Raw genomic sequence first — 14630 nt, forward strand, 5'->3', positions numbered from 1 at the left:
TAATGTAGTTCTTTGTCAAAAAGAATACGTTATACCGTTAATAGTAAAAGAAAACGGCGCTACTGGTAATATTTGTATAACTTATGCTATACAGCCATGCTTCCATATGTAATGTCTGTTTATTGAGCTAACTAGTAGCATTTCAGGGTCGCTAATGAGCTAGCTGGTTAGCATACCCCTTAAAGTACTGCTTGTTGTTGCTTAGCGACCAGTTCGACCTGCATCAGGAGTTCAGTTTGTTTATACTTTAGCTTAGCAACTCGTTAGCAAGAAAGACTAACATGTGGACCGAACACAGACATTAACATAAGTTATCCATATAAAAAACGTAACAATAATTGGTTAACTTTTCAGTGAAAAGCCGGTTAAGTTTGGATAATGCTAACTTAATAGAGCAAACAGCTACTTCACGTGTTGTGTTTATCAACCAACTATTTATGTTTGCAGTCAAAGACATGCTTTAGTTGTTGTAGTTGACGTTTAGTTTAATACCTACTGAAGCTGAGTAGAAAGGATAGAGCACACACACTTCGCTGTCTTCGTCACTGCAGCATTTGAGGTAAGGTAATGATAGAAAACTAACCTTTCTCATCTCTTACTTCCCCTCTCTTTCAGACTGCTTCATCCATCTTCCCCATTGTCAATACTGTCAATCAATGGTGTAATGTATTGAAGTACACACACTCAAGATCTGTACTTACGTACGATTTTGGGGTACTTCACTTGAATGTTTTTATTTAATATACCTTTTACTTCGACTCCACTTCATTTCAGGAACCAATATTGTACTTTTTACTCCACTCCACTTATTTGACACAATTACTTACTAGTTACTTTACAGATTAAGATTATATATCAGGTTATATAATATGTAAAGCCATTAAAATTAGCTCCACATTTACCATCACTGCATCACCCTGTTGTAGTTTTATTTTTGATGTGAAACTGTGCTATTTTGTGTGTAACAGATAACAAGAAAACAAAACAAGAACAACTTAACAGTTACCAGCTATTCTTAATAAACAAATGACATGGCTGCAAAAGAGTAGGAAGACTTGTATGGCAAAATATAGCATAACTATTTACTGTGTTATCAAATATAGATAACATTTCAGAACACTGCTGATCTCTGGTTCTTTAGCAGCCAGAGGTGTAAAGTGTTTCTTTCTACTATGTTGTTTTGAGTTGAGAGGACCCCTATAGTGGCCCAGTGTTAGGTGAGGTTGGTTATCAATATTTCATGGCCTCATTACAGGCTCATTACCCGACTCAAACAGAAAGCGGAGGAGCTGGTGTCAGACTGTGGTCTCACTCTGGGCTATAGCTTGGCTGGCTCTCTGCAGGGTTATTACACGGTCTAATTGTGGTTAAAACTGATTGAGTATTGGTGGATGTGGCATGAGCATAATGTTCTACTGCTTGACACACTAACTGATCTATTCTTCATCCATGTACAGTCTATCTATAACTCTTTCATCTTGATGACACAGAATGATCTCAAGCCACCACTTATTCTCCATTCAAATCCCTAAACTGGCCCTAATGTTTGGTTCTCCACCTGCCAGTGACAGGAACTGACACAGACCCTTCCCTCCTCAAAAGGCTGTGTGTGTAAGAGCTGCCTGATTCAGAGACATTTGAAGCAGCTGCCACAGCCTGGCAGTGTTCCTCTCAGCTCACATTTACCCCTCTGTGTGGCAGCCTGTCCATCAGGGGTGTCAGTATTGGGACAAACAGGTGCTCAAAGCTGTCTGTTGGCTGCATGGCACACTGCTGCATGATCACACTCTGGCTATAATACATGTATTGGAGGGCCTTGAAATATGCTTTTGACTAACTCAGCTGCAATTCCGGACACTTTTATACACTGCCCAGAAAGTTGTTAAAGGAAGGTTAATAACCTGTTAAAACGGGTCATAATAACTGTCAGTTAGCTAGTTAACTGGTATCTAAGGAACATCAATTTCACATGACCTGTTTTGCTTGTACTTGGTTTGTTTTCTTAATGCTATTAGGTTATACGATCAAGGCTGCCATGCAAATCAATCCTGAAAAATGATGGATTATGAGGTTTTCCAGGCTAGTTTCTTCTACTAATCAACATTGAAACTACATTGCAAAACCAAAACGATTTGTGACGGTTCTGACTGAAGAGTCTGTTGCTACTGTAACTGTTATTTGACAAGTGAAACTCCAATGTTTATTTTTTCTCTGGCAGTCACCACAGTCAGGTTGACATGACGGGATTAGGGCAGGCTTCGTCTTTGTTAAAAGGAAATCGGAATGAAACTAAAAACAGCAGCGGCACACATGATAATATCTGGAGCCAGTTTGCCACGCCGGCCTGATCCTCTGTGTGTGTGCTGTGAAAACAATCGGCATTGTGGGTGTTTTGTCCCGCCCAGCAGGCCAATTTGGAGCCCCACAGAAGCGAGGGGAATGGGCTCACATGCACAAATCCTAAACTGCATGCACATGGGTAAACGTACAGTAGCTATATATGCGCAGTACACTTTCATGCTTTGAGCTTTAAATTCCCGATAAGTTCATGCCACTTCTCTCTCTCTGTACACTGTCTATCTCCTCTGCTGACCCCTCTCTCTGTCCTTTGTCCACTCCATCTCCTCTTTTGTTCCCCTCGTCATTTCACCTCCCTCACCTCCACCCTTTCCTGTCCTCTACTCCTTTATCTCCTCCTATTCTGCTCCTGCACTTGTCCCTGCAGAGTGCACCTGAGTGACCCTGTTACGTTGGCGTCTGGGAGGCAGATAGCCAGCACACCCACCGGCTTCCATATCGCCCTCTTATCTGCCATGCTAGACCAAATAGCTCTCACAGTGTACAGACAGACATGGAGAGATAGCAGGTGCCATTCACATGAGCGCATCCACATAAAATGCCTAAACACACAAACACAACTAAAAATTACACCATCATCACCGCTATCTCCCATCATATTCAACTTTTGAATCCCTGTGCCATCACCTTGTTTACTTCACGACATATCTGTGTCTAATCGTGTCATACTGCTGTCTTAGATTATATGATGAAGCTTTAGATCATAGTAGCTGATTAGTTGTATTCTTTTTTTGTCCCTCACATTGTCATGCAGACAGCAGCTCTGTTTAAAATGAGCCTACGTGCCCTGGTCCTGTCAGTGGCTTTTGGCTGCAGTGACAGAGTTTCCACACTAAGTGTCAGTGTAGGGCTGTGGTTGGTGATTCTTGGATGTCGCTTAACATGAACCTTTGAAACTGCTGTTGATGGATTTGTAGTGAAGACTCTGTAAAAACACTTGTTACTGCAGCAGTCGTCTTACTTTGAAGAACTGGGCGTACCACTGGAAAGTCAAGTTCTCGGTTATAATGACACAATGTCATTATGTTTATGAAAGGGAGTGATTAGAAAGTGCAAGTGTTGGCTTATAAGTGTGTTTTTCAGGACTAAACCACAAATTGTCCTGATATCTTAAGCACTTTTGTAACTGTGTGAATGTGTAAGTTTGCTTGCTCACACTTGTGTGTTGCAGCAATCGAAGCAAGCAGTGAAGAATGATTTAAAGCACTTTTTCTAAACCAGAGTTTCAAAGTGCTCGAGAAGAAAAATGGCAATAGAGAAAAGGAAGAAACAGAGAAAACAATGTGCTGCTTATTGCAATGCCTGTCCAGCTGTTGAATAGTTCACTGCAGAAAAAAAAGTTTGTCTTTTAAAAAATGTTCTGTCTTTGAGTCTGTTATAAATGCAGCTCCTTTCAGTTTTTGTGATCAGAAAAGTGTAATCAATCTGAAACATGTCATGTGGAAATGAAAGGCACACCTACTGTATGTGGGAAAATAATTACTACATCATAAAATGATGTGAGTTCAATGTTCAATGCTATTTCATTCCTGTATCACCAAAGTTGCATAAAATCACTCAACATATGTGACATATATGTTTTGAATAGCTCGATGGCTTACACAAGATGTAATTCCAGCCCTATTTTCTCTTTACAATCAACACAGCACACACTGTTTCTGAGCTGAGATATCCTGAATGCTTTCTCCCAGAAATAGCCTGCAGATCCATTTGAGCTGTTGTTATTGTGCTGCTCTGGCAATTTTAGGACGCGGCCTGGAGGCATACGACTGTTTCCAATCTGCCTTGATGTTCCTACTACCTCTGTGAGTTTCTCTCTCGCTGATTGTCTGTGATTAAAACCTGAGAAGGACTTTGTTTCGAGTCAAGTATTGGCTTGCTGCAGGGAAAATAGACAACCAAGCCCTCAATCAGAGAGAACACAGACCTCTGCAAACACACCAACTAACTTCCTGGCACTGGTGCAGAACTATTCAATTAAATCTTATACTATACACACAGCGAGGTGTGTTTCCTCCTGTGAGCGAGCCTCAACCACACTCTCTCTGTTTGCATAGGGAAATGACCCTTGAAATGGGTTTGATGGAATCAAACTACATATTAAGACAAATACATATTTCACAGCTGTTGACGGACTGATCTCTCTCCGTCACCACCAAGAAGATCTTTATCAGAGCCGGTATGATAAACGATTAAAGCTTGGCTTGTTTCAGACAGGAGAGGAGTTGTTTTGCTGTGATCTCTAAGGGTTCTTGCTGTGAGTATTTTAAGTAATTAATATGCAAATGTTGTTTTCCGTCACTTTGTGTGCTCCTACTGCCACAAGGGGGCACCAAACTGCCACATGTGGGTGTTCTGCATGTGTCCTCCCTCTCCATCCCCTCTGCTGTAGACATCAACAAATACACTTTTTTATAAACTCACTGAAGGATGACCGACAATGCGGCAGCAACAGTGTCCTGGATCCACAGCCCGGGTGGAAGGTGCTACACGTTTTTATCAATGCAACTGTTGTTTTAGCATAACAAGGCTGGCTGACAAACCCCCCTGACCCTCACCAACCTCAACACCTTTCATTAACCTCAAAACCCAAATCCATCCAACTGGACCAGTGACGGCAACTCGCTGCCGATGCTGGCGGTCACACGCCTCTGCACAGCGATAATGGGCCGCTGCACAATTGGGGGGGCCACGAAACCAACAAAAATTCCCCGTCCTTCCAAGAGGCCGGCCGCCTGCAAGTTAGCAGCAGCTCCGCTCGTCCCTGTTTGTCTGCACTCACTAAAAGGGAAGAATGTTTCCCCCCACAACATGACTGTGTGGGGATTAAGGGCCCTTTCTGAGTGGCCCCGGGTCGTGCGGCAGATGTTAGCCAGGATAGCGCTGGTTGCCGTGCCGACAGTGAGCCGGCGGGATCGGCCCGCCCAGACGACATTAAGCTTATGTACATGTGCATGGGAGAGGGTGAGGGGCCCGTCACACATTGGTGGGAAATCTGTCACAGTGGTCACACACTAAACTCATCTACACTGTCTCTGATCGTCATCACACAGGAACAGCTTCTCGTGGCTCACGGTGGTTTTTATTTGGATGTGTGACATCAGGGCAGGAAGCAAGTAAGAGTTGATAAGGCTTCTTGGTATCTGATTGGTGGTTGGACATATTAAATAATAAATGGACTGCTTTAGCACTTTTCCAGTCTTTGCAACACTTCAAAACACTTGTCAGCATTCATACAGAAGCTACCACACTGCTTAGACATACTGTACATCCACACACCATTGGCCATGTCATCAGGAGCAATTTGGGGGGAATTATCTTGCCCAAGGACTCATTGACCGATCTTCTGATTGGAGGACAATCATGTATTTCCAAATGTTTTCATTGCTGGCTCAGACTGCGTTTGGTACATATTTTAAAAACCTAAACTTGTCTTGTGTGATCATCTTTAGTGCAGTCAGTAAGGTGTGAATTTAACAATGGCAACACGTGGGCTTTTAAACAGGCAGTCATCCGTCAAAATCACTTCCCTCTCCCCGATGATGTTTTAATGGGAAATGTTGTTTTAACTGCTAAGCTCTCAAGTGCTTGTCACACAGAGCCTCTAATGAAGATTACTTACTGTACAGATGGCTTTATGGGTGATTAAGTCTTTGGGGATGAATCCGCTGTGTTAAAAGTATTGACTCAACTTGGCAGCATTGCAAGAAACAAAAGTAAGACATCTGATCACAGCAGCTGGACACGAAATATTCTTATTATCCCTTGGAATAATGAAGTATGATTGATATGTTGTAAATTGATGGGTGAGAAAGCCTTTAACACAAGAAACTGAGGAGAAGTGGGTTGAGTTGTTTATATTGTTTTGCTTTTTTTTCACCATTTCTCTCACTGCAGTGAAGTCTGTTTAAATGGTAGGCGTGGGGTTAGGTTGTATGGCCGTTTGATGTGAAAGACGAGCCTGCTCTCTTGACGTCAGACAGGTCTATCTGCAGGGTGAATGTGTTTAACATGGCCCAGTGCAGGCCCCTTTGGTACTTGTAACCGTCAGGCTCAATGGAAAGAGGATACAGCGCCTGACAAGACATGACTTGACCCAGCGGTAGAGGCAGAGCCCTGCTATTGTCCTGAATAAACAGCAGGAATCAGCGTTGGAGAATTTCCCCTTCTTCAGTGTTCAGTGTTCTGTGTGTGTGTGTGGGTGTGAGAGAGAGAGAGAGATCTGTGTGTCTGACAAAGTGAAAGAAACAAGGAAGTTCTTCGGGGCAAACGTCTGTGGACACCAGTTCCACAATGACTGAACTCTCTGAGGAAGAATATTGGGCAGGGCAAAGCTATGTTCACGCTCTGCTGTGTGTCTGGGCTTTCTGACAGATGGAGAATAGCCAGATGTGTGTTCGTATTTGTATGTGTGTACAAGTATGCACACGTTTCCTATTTGGTGCTTCAGTTCGGCTGGTTTCAAACCGGAGAAGCAGCCTCGTACTGCAGGCGATTAATAACGATAATTGACTGTGATTTGAAATCAATGTCTGTCTTGGTTGTAAAAGGACATAACACTTAGTGGCAATCATCATTTGTTCTGTTGCAAGCGGTTTGACTGTGGAAACTGTGTTAAATGTAGGTTAGCATGAGGTTATTACAAGAGTAACATGTATATACAAAGACAATGTACCCATCAGGATTATCTGGATAATCCTCAGATACCTTTCTGTGAACAGTTTTGATGGAACTAATGTTTACTGTTGATATAGTTCTTGTGAAATGTGTTCACTCTGTTTTCCTCCTGCCAACTGGCTATCCAGTCAGTGTGTTAAATCCCAAATCTCTTTTTCCAGCATTGCTCCTTACGTTTCTGTAGTTGGTTTACAGTAATCACATATACTATTCAAACCACTAAATATTTAAGCTCTACTCTCAGTTTACCAATAACATACGGATTGATAAATAGGTAAAGGGATGATGTTAATGCCTTATCCAGAGAAAATGGAGGTTATACATTTGTTCTGAAATGAGGTGATTGACATGAAATAAATGAAAAGTGATTTGTTGTAAAAGAGCAAACATTTGCAGCTTCTCAATTTAGATGTATTGCTTTATCTCACTCAATTTTCATTTAGTGCTTTGAGGATTGGTGATTATATTAAACATTTTAAGTGGTTGTTAGCCAGTGTGATACAATGTTTTCAAATGTACAGTATATGAAGTCCATTGCAGTCCACACAGAGAAAACAATGTGCTGTAAGTTTGACAACCCAACTTCCTTCCTAAGGTCATACTACGGTGATGCAGTGTGATAGAAAACTGCCAATCTGTGAGTAGACTCTGGAAAGGGTTTTATTTTGACTTATTGACGGGAGCGGACTGCAGCGGGGGGAGATATGACACCGGTGTCCATCTCCGAGGTCACAGCAAAGGGAACAAACTTCTTCGTCCGAGTGTCATCGGTGTCCGAGCACTCTGTGCCATGTCAACCTGTCAGAGAGAGGGGGGCGGGGGGGGCACTGCCTGCTGAGAGATGTCCAAGGTGTCATGGCCTCGTCTGGGAGGTGACAGACAGCGTGTGTGTGAGTGTGTGATGGGCAAATAAAACCCCTGAGAAGTCTAGGGGACGTTCATCGTGACCTTTCGTTTAGCCGGGGTCCATCTCGCTCTGTGCATCTGACAACAACTTTAAAAGACCCTTACTTCCTGAGCCATAGACAGGTGTGTGTGTGGGTGTGTGGCTGTGTGTGTGTACCTGCAAGTTGTGTACACCAACAGTGGAAAACTTTAGCTTGATGTTTCTGTATGTTTGCACTCACTAACATATGGAGCCTGAGGACAATTTGATCCTAAAATAAACACTTTGCAGAGCTGCATTCCCTTTCATTTCCCTTAAAGGAAAAGTTAATAAAATAGAACCATGACTCCTGAACTCATGGTACAGTATGTTTTTGTTTTTTAAGGTTACAAACTAATAAGGGGACCAGTTGGCATGTGAATATGAATGTACTGTACTTGCATTTTGTAAGTATTAATACTGCGGGAAATAAAAACGTCCCACATTGGGATCAATAAAGTTTATCTTATCTTATTTTATAAATCGCCTGACACAAAAGCTTGTTTGGGTACAGTCTGATGTTAAGTAGTAGACATTCCTCTTTATAGATAGATGTAATTTTGCAGTTTGAGACAGAGATGCTGCAGCAGTTGCTATTTACATAATTGTGTGCCGGTTTAAATAGGAACAGTGTCAAGTGCACAATAAGCCTCTTACAAGCTGGAATTAAAAACTTCCCAATATAGAAATAGAAGGTTATTAGCACTTTTGGATCAGGAATAGTAAGCTCAACACAATCACAGTTTACACCTCATCAATTTGACCACTGAGTGGACTGAGGAAGACGCGCTTCCCTACTGATATTGAGGTCAATTGCATTGTTGTTTTTCAATAATGATCAGGGGTCACTTACCCTTTTCTTGACTGTAAAACAATCCAGTTTTAACCGGAATATCCCCTGGCAACAGACCAAATCTTCTTTAAATGGTAGTGTGTACATATTGAAATAGGTAGTTTTGGCTATATGTTCAGCATATACTTCTCTGTTTCATCCTGTTCACAATTTCTTCAGGGTATTTGTTTGTGTGTTGACCGTTTATACGTGCGTTTGTGGTCAGGAGGTGAGGGTCGAACAACATGCCACCAAACGGCTTTAAAAGAAGAAAATCCAACAACATAAACAAAACCGCCGCGGTCAGTGTGACACGCGTCACCTTCGCTGTGACAGGGGATGGACACTGGAGACCCACAGAGGCCCCAAGAATCCCTTTGAAATCAGCCAGATATTGTGCGGCTGCTCTGGAAGTATTGTCTTACCTGCCCTTGGGCGTTGCTGTAGGGCGGATGCACTCGGCTTTTAGTGAAACACTTGCGAGGATTAGGCCTATTAGCTGAACAGGGATGGCAGGTTAAGTTTGATCCGGTCTGAATGTGGGAACTTTGGATTGTTACAACATTTTTAAGGCATGATTAAACCTGAATCCTGCCTCTCTGCTGCTTGTCTTTCCAACGCCTTTTCTGCCTAATCATGACCTGATTCTTCACTAAACGTCTCTCTTCCTCCGTCTCTCCCGGCCCCTCAGTCATTACTGCTGCTGTGTTTGTGTTTCTGCTTCAGGCGTTGGGTAAATACCTCTGCTGGAGTAGATTTTTTCCCCCTACCTTCCTCCCTCCATTACCTCCTCTAATGACGTTTACACATCTGCTTAGAAGAGCTTCCACTCATCTCTCCGTCACCCTGTGTCCGTCTTTCTCTCCCTCTGTTTGTCACACACTGAGACAGTGAGATTATTACATTCTCCATTATCTGCCTGCTGAATTGATATCCTGGTTTCAATGAACTAGTACAATTCAGAGTATGTTCACAGTCCCTCACTCAGTCGAACAAAAATCAAAACTATTTTTATTAATTTAAATAAAGATATTCACCCACTTATGAAAGGAGACACATGTTAAGAAATGGAGGTTCGTAAAGAGTACAAAAAGGGCGTCAGAACATCCAATTTTGGATCAAAAAACACAATATTAATAATATCCAGAATGCTATCATGGTCTGATCATTTTTTAATACGTTTTCCAATTGAGTGTTTTTAAGTGTTCATTATGGTGCAAAAAAAGTCACTTTTGCTCTATTTCTTCTGGACATCTGAACTCTTCAACTCCTCAACTGCACATGCCCTCCAAACATACGCATTTGACACACATACACACACGCATACACACACACCTACACACGCACTCATCACCTGCTAAAGAGACTTGCCCAACAGTCATGTCACTTGAGCTTCATTTTCCTGCTGATGGACATGTAAAACACACACACACATACACACACACACACACACACACACACACACACACACACGCAAACAGAGTGACTGTACCTGTCACCTCCGTTGAATAGTATTACCTTTACCTCATTTTGTTCCTCCTGTCAATCACCTCTATTCTTCTTTCTTCGCCCGCTGAATAGGCTCCTGTGGAACTCTGTAAAGTGTGTGTGTTAATGTTTGCGTGTGTGTGTGTGTGTGTGTGTGTGTGTGTTTATGTAAGTGTCTGAAAGAAAGTCTGCTGACTGGCGCCACTTTGCCCTCACTCCACTGTCCCGCACCAAACACCTTGTCCTGTAATGGGACAGTTGATAAGATACACTGTAGTGTGTGTGTGTGTGTGTGTGTGTGTGTGTGTGTGTGTGTGTGTGTGTGTGTGTGTGTGTGTGTGTGTGTGTGTGTGTGTGTGTGTGTGTGTGTGTGTGTGTGTGTGTGTGTGTGTGTGTGTGTGTGTGTGTGCTGTGTGCCTGTGTGCCTGTGCCTGTGCCTTGCCCGCCAGGCCTCACAGCACTTAAATAGTTTTCGGTCCGTCCCCTCTTCTTCTCTTCTCAGCGGGTCGAGTTCAGTACCGCCTTAGGTCCTCGACAGAATCACTGAAGTAGACTGACTGAGAGACAGACAGACTGTGAGAAAGGGGGGGCGGGGGGGGGGGGGGGGGGGGGGGGGCGGAACTTGACAAGAACATGACTAAGTGCCACTAGTGAAGCGTAGAGTTTACAATGTTTATAACCCCACAGAACACCACAGAACAATATGGGTACAGCTGCCCGTTGACAGCTGTTTTCCCTATTATAGAAAATTATTGACCAATCAGAGCTGAGCAGGTCTGATTTAAAATGGGAACTTGATCTTCCTACGTTGATAGATACATTTGTCAAAGGTAACCGCAGAAAAATTGTGGCAAGCGTATGATTTTTATAACTCTAAAATCCACATTTTTATTTGTAGATATAGACATTTTCTAGTATAGAAAAAGCTCATGTATTTTCTAGTTATACTTTGAGTGAGCATAACTAGACAAAGTGTTTTTTTTTTGGTCATGCTTTCATCGTAGCAGTTTCTAAAGTGTCAATTAAAGACTCATCAACAGGAAGTGCTAATAACTGACGAGACACACTTCTAATATAACCCTTTTTGCTTTATTGTAAACAAACACAGGCTAACGTCCAGTGCATGGAGATGTAAATACTTCCTGTTTACATCTCCAAAGCATTATTGGAACTGTACGGAACCATGATTATCCTTCAAACACATTCGAGACCATTATGATATAAAAGAAGTGATAAATCTCTTTCAATATTTTCTGACCAGATTTAGACTGCTTGCCTGAGTGAAGAACACTGATTATGTTTGCGGTGTAATAAGTCTCTTCTCTGCAGACATGCATCTTATCTGTCTTCTCAGTGGTCACATCCCTCCTGTTAAGTCCATTAGACTCCTTTCAGGGATTGGACTCTTTGTTTTATCCGGGTTTTCACTCCTCATTATCTCGCTCCTCCTTCAGAGGCATGCTGTTTTCAGAGTTTTTCCACCTTTTCTTTGCTCTGATATGACACCGGAAGCTGGAGGACTTCTCCCTCAAGGATACACTAAAGATAAGAGTGTGTGTGAGTGTGTGTGCACCGTTTCATATGTATGTAAATGCGTGCATGTGTACATTTCCTCAGGTATCACACGGTTAAAAGATAGGAGAGTTCTGTATGTGCCTCTCCATGCATACGTTTGTGGCTGTGACTCACCTATCAGAAGTTTGAGAGATTGGACTTCAGAGTGCCTGAGTGTGTTTACTGAATACCTGAGTGTGTGTGTTTATGTAGTCTGACTGAGACTTGGCAGTAACTCCACGGCACCTCAGATTGGAAAATATGTCACAATTACACACTCACACTCTGCCTATCTCTCTCTCTATATATAGATATTTTCTGGTTGCTTTGTATGTTCTCCATGTTTGCCAAGTTTCTCTCCGAGAGCCAAAACCAGACCAGGCAGTAGCTCAGAGAGGAGTGTCTGCAAGAGATAAAGGGTGTGGGAAAAAAAATCCCAAAATGTATTAGAGAGATGAGACAATAAAGAATAGAGAAAAACTGCAAGACAGAAAGCTGAAATCAGACATTCTGAAATAATGTCTTTTAAAAGAAACGAGACAGAGAATAAGGACGGTAAAAATTGGTAGAAAGAGAGCGGAGGCTTGCAGTCGGGGTCAGGAAGCTTAATGCATTTCTAATAGGAGGTACCTCAGGAAAACATGGGGGACAAGAAAAAAGGAGAGAAAGATAAAAAGCACGGGACAAGAAGGCAGAGGGGTGATAAGTGAAAGTGTATGAGGAAAAGGAAAAGACAGAAAAGGAAAAGGGAAGTAAAACTGACAAATTTACAACCAGGAGTGTGTGTGTGTGTGTGTGTGTGTGTGTGTGTGTGTGTGTGTGTGTGTGTGTGTGTGTGTGTGTGTGTGTGTGTGTGTGTGTGTGTGTGTGTGTGTGTGTGTGTGTGTGTGTGTGTGTGCGAGTGTGTGTGTGTGTGTGTGTGTGTGTGTGTGTGTATTGGGGGCTGGGAAAGAGGCTGTGATGGCCTTGTGTCAGTCACCTTATGGCAGCTCTTTAACCCTGTAATTTACCACATCACTCTTCTCACACTGATGGGACCACTGCACCGGCTGACAGCTCTGCCTCTGGTCTGTGTGTGTGTGTGTGTGTGTGTGTGTGTGTGTGTGGGTAAGAAAAAGAGAGAGAGAGAGTGCATACCTGTAAGAAAGGATTTTTGAGATGTCAAACTAAATGTCTGTGAACCTGCCTTCATTTAAGGCCTCTCTCTCTCTCTCGCTCTCTCTCTCTCTCTCTCTCTCTCTCTCTTTCTCTCTCTTGTTGCGGTGGAGCTCCAGATCTGCACCACGGTCCTTTAGACCCTCGGGTGAGGGGCAAACTTGAACTCCTTTATTAATGACCTAACATCTGTTGCAACATAAGCTACACTACTGTAAGTACCCAAAAGTTATCCACAAACAACGGGTCAATGATGCTTGAAATCTCTCTTTGGCACACAAGAAGAGATGTGTTTTGGTTTTGCTAGATTTTAGAAATTGCATAATTGCATGCAAGAGGCTCTGCAGGCGTGGCTCCAAACTAGCAACAGCCAATCTGGTGAAAAATGCATTGTATAAAAATGTTGTGGCTAGTAGATTTGCTTCATTCACAAGCAAAAAAAACCAATGATAATCTTTTGTGTTGCTGCTAAAATTAGAATATTCTCTGGCCATTTGACCGAGTTTTGCCTCCTGTCCAACACATCAACAGTATTTTTGTAGGTTTCACGACATGTAGCCCATCTATTTTTTGTTTTATTTTCATCGCAGCCAATTTTGGAGGAACAGAGTGAATGAGAGATTGTCCAAAACCAACCAACTATTTCTACTACTCCGTTCTCTCATCATCATCTCATCATGTCTCTCAATACAACTTGTTTGGTTTCTTTGTCATTTTAAGAACCTAAATACTCCCACAGAACAACCAAATTCATTTTAATGTCAGTATATAGCTTTGAAAGATTACAAAAGATGAATTCAAAACATCGGCAGAAATCCTTATTTGGTTCTGATGATGCTTTGATGTTTCTATTCATTTAAAGTGGGAACAGGATATCCCCCTCCTGTTTAATAGGTCTCATTTCTAACAGTGATGCTGGATGCCTTCTCGTGTTATTATTCAGAGGGTGGTATTGTACTATTTATTGTAAAAAGGTCAGACATGTCGTCCCTCCACCTGATAGAGGGTGTGGAAAGGCCATCAGTGAGGTTCAAACCAAGTACGGTCTGTGCCGCAAATCCTGCTTTACTGCAGCCGGTCATGTTCTGTCCGTGATTACACTCAGAGCATTCATACAACAGTATCACCATGTTAGATTCTGTTAGCTTTAATAACTGTCTGTTTAAAAACAGGGCTGCAAGCCAGATATATAAGAAAGGCTTCCATTGTTTCTCTGTCACTCTGAAGGAACTGGACTCACATTAGTATTTACTTTAAGTTCTGTCACTGGCACACAAACACACAAACACACACACACACACACATACCTATCCAAGCACACACAAAGCGACTTTCTTTTCTTCTTCATGCATAAACACACACACACACACACACACACACCCTCTCTCTGACACCCGGAGGGCAGAGTGAGAGAAGAGCACAGAGAGCAGACAAGGTCGTAGTTCCTGTGGACTGTCTTTGAAAGAGGAGTCGTATGTTTTACCTCCCCTCCTTTGATGTTAAAGCAGCCTCTTTACTAGTGTAAAGACAGCATACAATAACCTAGACCCCCCCTCACCCCTCACACAGAGCTCTGCACCCCCCCACAAAGCTCTGCGGGGGGACAGGTAACCCACAGCAACCTCAGCCAGAAATCAGAAT

The 14630-nt window shown here is 42.6% G+C and overlaps 1 protein-coding gene across 2 annotated transcripts in view; it reads left to right on the forward strand.

Annotated features, from left to right (window-relative positions):
- Positions 1-69: 69 nt before the first annotated feature.
- wdpcp (WD repeat containing planar cell polarity effector) overlaps positions 70-14630 on the forward strand; it is a 65763-nt gene continuing 51202 nt past the window's right edge. For both annotated transcript variants that reach the window (XM_063875040.1, XM_063875041.1), the window contains exon 1: positions 70-559. The gene's annotated coding sequence lies outside the window, so the exon portion shown is untranslated. The remainder of the gene's footprint in view (positions 560-14630) is intronic.

Source organism: Eleginops maclovinus, chromosome 22 (assembly GCF_036324505.1).
Source record: "Eleginops maclovinus isolate JMC-PN-2008 ecotype Puerto Natales chromosome 22, JC_Emac_rtc_rv5, whole genome shotgun sequence".
Classification (NCBI taxonomy): Eukaryota; Metazoa; Chordata; class Actinopteri; order Perciformes; family Eleginopidae; genus Eleginops; species Eleginops maclovinus.